The sequence below is a fragment of the Carassius gibelio genome, chromosome B18 (assembly GCF_023724105.1).
Source record: "Carassius gibelio isolate Cgi1373 ecotype wild population from Czech Republic chromosome B18, carGib1.2-hapl.c, whole genome shotgun sequence".
NCBI classification, from domain to species: domain Eukaryota; kingdom Metazoa; phylum Chordata; class Actinopteri; order Cypriniformes; family Cyprinidae; genus Carassius; species Carassius gibelio.
The window spans coordinates 13,459,825-13,469,170 of record NC_068413.1 but is presented as its reverse complement, the minus strand read 5'-3'; positions in this window follow the sequence as shown (position 1 = coordinate 13,469,170).

Genomic DNA, 9,346 nt, shown 5'->3' with positions numbered 1-9,346 from the left:
CCCTGCAAGAATGTTTGGCAAAGCTCGGAGAATGTTAGCCCGGGTCCTTCCACTCAGCGCAGAAAGGTTAAATCATAGGCACACCTCCGCTTATTCTCTTCTCACCTGGTTGCCTTTCCGAATGTCAGCAACTACACTATCATAAACTCTAAGACTGTTTTATGCCAGTAAGGGAGCCTTACTGCATTTCCTGCAGGCAAAAACCACTGTGACTTCATACTGTTTCAGACCCATCTTCAGACCTGCAAGTGTCACAGATCATTAGACACGGGTCACCTCAATCAGACCCCCCAAAATATTGGCACATTGCACATCCAGAACTGGACATACCCCGAGGGAGAGGAAAGCAGTATGACTAAGACATGAGTAAGAGGACAGCTGAAAGCTGCTCGGCCACGAAAGCGTGTAACAGAGGAACTGTGAAGGCTGTCAAAACAAATCCAAGAAGGGAGAAATGCCAATGTGTAGAAATAATCCAAAAGAGATAAGCAGAAAAATAAATAAACATATGTTTTTTAACTGTTCCAGATCCCCTTCATATTCATTACCAAGAACAAGCACCAATCACGGGCCAATTACTCCTTTGGCTGCTCAATTTCAAATTATATTTTTATTGCTCGCTATTAGGCAGTAAAATTACATCCATCCTTGTCCACGGGAGAATTAATAATTCATTGGAAAGAAAGAGTCAATGATCCTTGCAGAGGGAATTCAAATGACCATTAAAGAATATGATTAGCTCCACAACTGCTGGCAGTAGTGTTACTACAACCTCTGTTGAGACTGCATGAATACCTCCCTTTCACAATAAAGATGATCACTTAGTAATTACAGGTAGCGAAAACAACCATAATATTGGGTCAATGGCAAGTAGGTGTGTCAATGTTTAAGAACAAAAAGAGAAATATACTCTAAAATTGTAAAGAAAAGTACTTTTAGAAAAGTACTTTTCTGTATTCATGTTTGTTTCATATGGTTTTGAAAAGCTTTCAAAATGAAAAAGAAACATTCAGTTCATGACTCTTTCCTTTTACCTTGAGAATGTGACTGTAAACATCTTAATAATTAATCATTATAAATGATCATTTATATCGTTTATAATTTTTCAAGGTACAATTTTTGTTTATGTATATATATCCTTTTTTTCATGTACAGTATTATGAATGAATTCAATAAAATCATTAGATTTTTGGTCATATTATTATACATTTTGAAAGACTTATTGACCTTGATTCACAGTCAAGAGGTACTGCAGGGGAATGATTTCATCTGTTGAAAAATATAATGAAAAATATAATTAGCAGTATAAGAAAGCAGCCATGAAGGCACCAATTTTTTTTTTTTTTTTTTATGCAATCAGGACAGTGATATGGTTTACTTTGGGTCCCCAAAAAATGTAATTAATTCAGGTACTTTATGCAATTGTATTGATTAAAATAATAATAATGTATTAATATTAATATTAATATTATTAATCATAATGATTATAATAGCTTAAAACAAGCTGACCTCTTGAAAAACATACTTTTTTTGTATTTATGTTGATTTAAGAAAAAAACTCACATTCGTTTAATGTTATGTGCACAGACAGGGTGTGCTCATACATTTACCATAAATTAAAAATTCATTAAAAACTGTTTTAGGTAATGATATCAGCACATTTGTATCACCCTGGTATTTTTATATTGTGCCCCTTGAAAAATATATAATAATAATAATATATTTATTTTGTGCCCCTCCTCTCTCACACACTCACTTCTGTCGGGAGCCTGGTGAAGGGCGGTGATTTAGAACAGGGTGCCGATGATAATCAGGGAGGGGGCAGCTGACTCGTCACATCCCCCCCACAAGCACCATCTCCGTCATCCGGGCGCCGCCCAAACGAGTACTACCCGTGCTACCTTTCTCAACCAGGCTCCAAACGGTCGGAGTGGGCAGAGCGGGGATTTCTCTCCGAGCAGTTCTCCCTCTCACACCTCTCTGGAACAGGGACAGAGAAACCGGGTTAAAGTCGACAGCCTCAACCAACCACAGGGTAAAATGACAATAAAAAAAAAGTCACTTACCCCTTGTGTGGCTAGGAGGCCGTCTCCTTCGTTCCTCCGTCCCAGTCCGGGTTTACGCCAACTTCTGCGAGCGAGAGGGAGTGACGTCATCAGGTGTTTCCCAACTTGCCCGCATTCTCCACCAGTGTGGTGGGAGGAGCAAACGACAGACACAGTGGGTGTGGCGTCAGGCCTTGGAGAGGCTTTTATTAACAGAAAATAAAACAAGGGAGGGAATAATCGAGGCCAAAGGTGGAGAGTGGCCAAAATAAACAGGGGATCTGGTGTCCTCGTCATGCTGCAGGGTTTGTGTGGGTCGGGCAGTGTTCATGGAAGAAGGGTCCAGGTAAGGGGAGGAGTCCGGCGGCCGCACACGCTCCCCTCTTTGGGCTTTTTCTAGCGGTCGCATCCTGCTCATTGGCCGCGACGCTTGCAGGGGATGGACAGCTCGGCATCCTGGCCCATCGGGCGTGTAAATGGGTGCGGAAGTCCCTCAACGCACCCTTCCTGAACCCACGAGGACACCAGTGTGCATGCATGGGGAAGAGACCGGTCTCTCGAGGAGAGGCGCATTGGGATTTTAAGCTGCAACGGTGATGAGGCTTCATTTACGTCAGGTGTGCCCCATCACACGCTGGCTCATCCAGTGGCCTTCCTCTCTCATACACCCACTCCTGTCCGGAGCTTGGTGAAGGGCGGCGATTTAGGACGTGTGCCGATGATAATCAGGGAGGAGGCAGCTGACTCTTCACAATATATATACATATATATATATATATAATAAATATATATATATATATACATATATAATAGTCATGTTACTGACCCTAATATACACAGCCACTTGCAGTTTAACTATCTATAGATTGCAATAACTTGTAATAAGCCGCAGGGTTGCAAGCAGAGCCAATAACACCTCATTCTTTCAGGAAGCGTGCCCAACACAGGTCGGCCTCTTTGTACTGCAATTACTCATATTTCCCTCACAACCCTCAGAGATGGTGGAAGACAGCAGTCATCCATTCTACCTGCAGAAAACAAGTGCTGTGTATCTCTTCCACACTCAGAAGCTCTGCTCACCCACTCCTTCTGGGTGTAAGAGGTTTAAGATGGGCATGAAATACAGTGATTATGACAGCATTAGAAGATGATGGGTTGATTGTGTTAAATCTGGCATTATCAGACACAGTCCAATCAAAGAGGTTATCTGGCATTTAGAGAGATCCGTGCAAAAAAATGACATCGGATGAAAAGAACTCTAATCCTTGCGTGAATTAAACAGCTCTGAAAAGGGTAACGTGTCATCACATAGCTGACGAATGAAAGAATGTTCTCAAAATAAAACAAACAAAACTTCTGTGAAGATGATGTCAGGGAAACAGAGTATCCCAGGATCTCTGTCAAATGTAAGTGGGTCTGTCGCTCAGTAGGGGTTAGAGAAAAAAGGAATAGGCCTCCCTCTAATGCTTGAATAAGCTGGAATTTAAATTAAAAGTCGTGCTTGCAGTTTACTCCTTTGCCCTTTTCACTTGACTGCAACTTTCTGCAACTACATGACAAGAGCTGACAGAAAAAAACTAAAATGTTCTTTGTGAGACGGAGTCTCTAAACTTGTGTGCAATTAAAACATCCAAGATTTTAGGGTGCATAATGCATGGGACATAAAAAAAATAATAATGCAAATTAATTATGGATTTCATGTCAGTGAAAAGAGCATCTTGGGAAGCAGCAAGCAAAACAGCTCAATAATCCTCTTTTCACACTACAACCTTTCGACCTTCTGTTTCTCCTTCCCAAACTCAGCGAGCCAATGGTGAAAGCCCCACAGAGCAAAACATAAACCTATGTATTTGCCCTGACATATGTGACCTTGACTCATGAGGAAAAGGCTTGTGACATAAAACTCAGTCCCTGACTGCCACGGCCATCTGCACCCCGAGGAGGAGGTCTCTCTGTGACTTCATTCGGTCTCACGTCATCCACAATGGGGTCCTGAGCTGTTTTGATTTCTCACTTTTTCCTGAGAATGATTTTTGTGAACAAAAGGGTAAGTTGTAAAAAAGTATACTTTCAAAGAAAGTAAATAATATACTTTCAAAGAATATAAAGCATAAACGGAATTTAATATTTTTTGACATTTAATTGCATGCTGTTTGTTAAATGAAATGTATTATTGTTTAAATGTGTGTTAAATGCAATTAGCCGAACTTTAGAGAGTTTTCTTGACCCACTTGAGTACATCTTTATATGAAATTTCATAATTACTTCTATTATAGGAGTTATGACATGAGAAATAAATTTTTCCTTGATCTTAGACCTCTATAAGGGTCTTTGAACGATTAAAACATCATGCAAGTTTTATAGCTTAAATGTCCTCCTCAGAACAAAAAGAGCATATTTAACCAAGCTCCAATTGCCCCTTCGCAAAGACTGTTGCTACCCACATAGCAAATTTCTTCTGGCCCAGATCCGGGCTACACAATCACTTTTCCCTCTGCCCAAGTACCCTCTACCCATACAAAGAATGATGGCCCTGAAGTGGCCCAGAACTGGATTAAAGACTAGGGCCACATCTGGTTTCAAAGAGTAGTACCACACTAATCCAAATTGACGATGTATTTCAGTTGCAGTCCTCTCTGGCAGAATGTAATAGAATCATGAGGAGCAGGGAATAATTAAAATTGTTAAACGCTGAAAATACTATCCCGATCCACTCCGTCAAGGAGCGCATTTCTCATTCAGAAACACGCATCACCAGAAAACAAGGCAAGTTGCAATCTATGACGAAACCGATGAGAGCCAATGAGAGTTTGATATCGCTGCCGTAAAACTTGTTGTAAAACTTCTTAACAGCACATCTTAAATTGTTACTATACCTACAGAGGAAGGATATACATATCGCTGATGAATGAGGTTTGAATTTGGGTCTGTTCCTCTCACCAAGCATCACATGGATACAGAGGATTTAAATAAAAATAAAATACTTTCATGATCATTTTATTTAATGCTTGTGCATTACAACAATCTAATAAAAATGATGTGTCTCATGGTAAACCAAATAAATATAACATGATAATGGTTAAATGATCTCTCTCTCTCTCTTTCTCTCTCTCTCTCTCACTTTTCATGTAAGGATTCTAAGATTATTTGTACCAAGAATAATAATGTAACATTTTATAAAATGATAATTAAGTGCAGCTTTTGAAATGATAATGTCTCATTCTGTTTTGACTTGCCATTTCAAAGACTTCATTTTAACAATACTACACTTCATTAAAATGTCTGTGATCATTTAACCATTATCATGCAATATTGTATTTATCTTGTTTATCATGGGTCACATAATATGCTGCCAGATCTTAGCCTGATTTGGGTCACATATCACCTGACTGATCTGGGCCACACTCCTCCTACCAACAATCAGCCAGGAAATTGTTTGCTGGATCCACGCCGTGCCGTCATTGCCACACATGGCCCAGCTCTGGCTGAAAGGGGATATGCCATTGCCGACATTAGGCCAGCAGTGCCAGCTTGAGGCCACATTTGGGCCAAGTCCGTTTGCTATGTGGGTATGTCCGACATGGTGCTCTCACACAACATACCATAGTCAAAAATACATTGAGCAACAAAGACAGCACTGACAATGCACTGACAGACAAGACAGAGCAGGTTATTTTTTAGTTATTAAACAGTGTTAAGCTTTTAAACTTTGTCAGTTTGTAAGAAATTCAACAATAAATAGCATTTTGTTGCCTTTTAAAGTGTCATGACAGACAACTATCTCATTAAGCATAAAATAAACATGAATGAACATCAGAAGGTATCTTGTTTCATCCGCAGAAAGACATCTTTTAAATGGCATGCTGGATCATGTCAGAAGATTATATGTTTGTTTCAAGCATTTGACAAAATATTGTTTGGTAAATGAGGCACAGTGTAATAGAGAGGTCGCAAAGAAACTTTTGGTGAAAGATGAAGCAGCCAACTATATCGGATCTGACAACAATTACATTGCAAACATTTTCATAATGCTTTGTATGTAATTTACCATTCTATATGGATAATGCCCTTTCAAAACACTTACATGCATACTTTTCCACATGCTATTGTGTTAACCAATCACAACAGGCTCCACTTTAATGAAAAGCTCTAAAGGACACGCCCTTAAAACTGTTCCATTTCTGACAGGGGGCCAGAATGAGTGTTGAAAAATAATAGCTTGTCATTTAGTACATTTCACGAGTTCACACTTACATATGATTAACTGAAGTATTAGAATGCATATTTGGAGTGCTGTCCGGGGAAGGGGCTCCGAGCTCGGGAATGGCCCGAACCTAGAGTACCCCCCAAAAGCTAAAGAGCAGAGGACAGCCGCCGAACTAAAGACCCCCCCAAATGAGTGCCACGTTTGGCGGGCTGGCATCTCGAGAAAGGGTCTGAATGTTTGTCCAGTGGGCCCGTGATGGCGGCTCACTGTACCTGGACTGACAGGCCCTGCAACAGGGAGCAATTGTAATTTGGAGTGACTGATCAGGCGAATTTGTGCCTTTCTCCTCTGTGAGACCATTGCTCGCTGGACAGAAAGAGAAAACAGGAAAGAGAGAAAATGAGAGCTTGACCGGGAGATTTTCTCATACTGCATCCACTGTGAGACCCAATGCTTGCTGGATGGAAGAGAACAAATTAAGTGCTCTACCGGGAAGTTCTTGCTACGTCTGCTGTGAGACCAAATGCTCGTTGGACAAAAAGAAACGACAGGAAAGAAGAAAATGAGAGCTTGACCGGGAGATTTTCTCATACTGCGTCCGCTATGAGACCCAATGCTCGCTGGACGGAAGAGAAAAGGCAACTGCTCTACCGGGAAAGTTCTCACTGCGTCCGCTGTAAAACCAAATGCTCGCTGGACAGAAAGAAAAAATGGGAAAGATGGAAATGAGAGCTTGACCGGGAGATTTTCTCATACTGCGTCCACTGTGAGACCCAATGCTCGCTGGATGGAAAAGAAAAAGTAAGTGCTCTACCGGGAAGTTCTTGCTATGTCCGCTGTGAGACCAAATGCTCATTGGACAAAAAGAAACGACAGGAAAGAAGAAAATGAGAGCTTGAGAGAAAAGGTAAGTGCTCTACCGGGAAAGTTCTCACTGTGCCGCTGTGAGACCAAATGCTTGCTGGACAGAAAGAGAAAACGGGAAAGAGGGAAATGAGAGCTTGACCGGGAGATTCTCTCATGCTGCAAAAGGTAAGTGCTCTACCAGGAAAGTTCTCACTGCTCCGCTGTGAGACCAAATGCTCGCTGGACAGAAAGAGAAAACAGGAAAGATAGGAAATGAGAGCCTGACCGGGAGATTTTCTCACACTGCGTCTGCTGTGAGACCCAATGCTCGCTGGACGAGAGAGAAAACAAAAGTGCTCTACCGGGAAGTTCTTGCTACGTCCGCTGTGAGACCAAATGCTCATTGGACAGAAAGAGAAAACAGGAAAGAGGGAAAATGAGAGCTTGACTGGGAGATTTTCTCATACTCCGTCCACTGTGAGACCCAATGCTCGCTGGATGGAAGAGAACAAATTAAGTGCTCTACCGGGAAAGTTCTCACTGCGTTAGCTGTGAGACCAAATGCTCGCTGGACAGAAAGAGAAAACAGGAAAGAGAAAAAATGAGAGCTGGACCAGGAGATTTTCTCAAACTGCGTCCGCTGTGAGACACAATGCTCGCTGGACGAGAGAGAAAACGAAAGTGCTCGACCGGCAAGTTCTTGCTACATCCGCTGTGAGACCAAATGCTCATTGGACATAAAGAGAAAACAGGAAAGAAGAAAATGAGAGCTTGACCGGGAGATTTTCTCATACTGCGTCCGCCGTGAGACCCAATGCTCGCTGGATGGAAGAGAAAACGTAAGTGCTCTACCGGGAAAGTTCTCGCTGCGTCCGCTGTGAGACCAAATGCTCACTGGACAGAAAGAGAAAACAGGAAAGAGGAAAATGAGAGCTTGACTGGGAGATTTTCTCACACTGTGTCCACTGTGAGACCCAATGCTCACTGGACAAAAGAGAAAATGTAAGAGCTCTACTGGGACAGTTCTCGCTGCAAGACCAAATGCGGGTTTATTTATTTATTTATTTAATATATGCTCCTGGGAGCAAGCGCTGCTGTGGCAGTGGGGAGATACAGAAAAGGCTCCTGCGGGAGCAGACACTGCTGTGGCAGTGGGGAGATACAGAAAAGGCTCCTGCGGGAGCAGACACTGCAGTGAGGAGGTGCAGGATAGGCTCCTGTGGGAGCAGACACTGCTGCGGCAGTGAGGAGGTACAGGAAAGGCTACTTGCTTTCGGCTGCTGTAGATGTTGGCTGTGGGAAGAGTAAAAAAGGGTTAGTAACATTTGATGGGGCAAGCTAAAAATGAATGGGTAGCCTACTGTGTTACCAGCTTAGCAATTGGTTGGCTGATTTGACAATTCCTCAAGCCTTGTCCACATTATTATGTTACTGTTGGAAAAGCATCTTTCCTCTCATTTGGCCTCCGGGCTCTTAGGCGGTCTCCAGGGCGTATACGTTTGGAAGGCTGTTTTCACGTTGAAGTATGGACTGTGGAAACAGAGGCTTTTGGAAACGATGAAGCATGTTAAGTCTTGCAAGACATTGTACCGAAAGACATGATTATAGCAGTAACGTACCTGTCACCCCCCCATTTTTGCATGGAGACAGAAATTACATACCCAAAATAAAAAATGTTTCTGCTCATGATTCTTTCTGACTAGATACATGATCAACATTTGTCCATGAGCTGACACTTTGACGTTTTACCGTTCAGGAGTAGGAATCCTATTCCTGACATAATTTACTAAATAACTGTCACTGATCGAAATATTGGTCAAATATCGAAGCCAGAGTCTTTAGACTTTCAATTGATGCACGGTTTATCCAGATCAAATAAGAGTGATGTTTAACGTGCTGTGGAAGTGAAACGATAAACTGGGGCCGTAGGCGATGCTTGCAACCAAATGGGTTAATAGCAGTTATGTGCTATTCCCTTCTAAGTAGTTTCTAAAGATATTTACTTGCCTGTTTTTCGTATTACGGTCCTGAAAAGGCAACAGTAATTTTACTCCCACTTGCTATCCTGCGTCAAAACACGAGGGCAGATGCGTTTTAGATGAATTTTGAGTGATCACGCCTGTGAATGTAGAAATAGGTCTCTAAATAATTTGGTCCTGCCAGAAAACTTGCATGGAAATAAAAATGTAAAATTAAATTAAGCATTTAGCCGACGGTTTTATCCAGCAACTTATGGTGCATTCAGGCT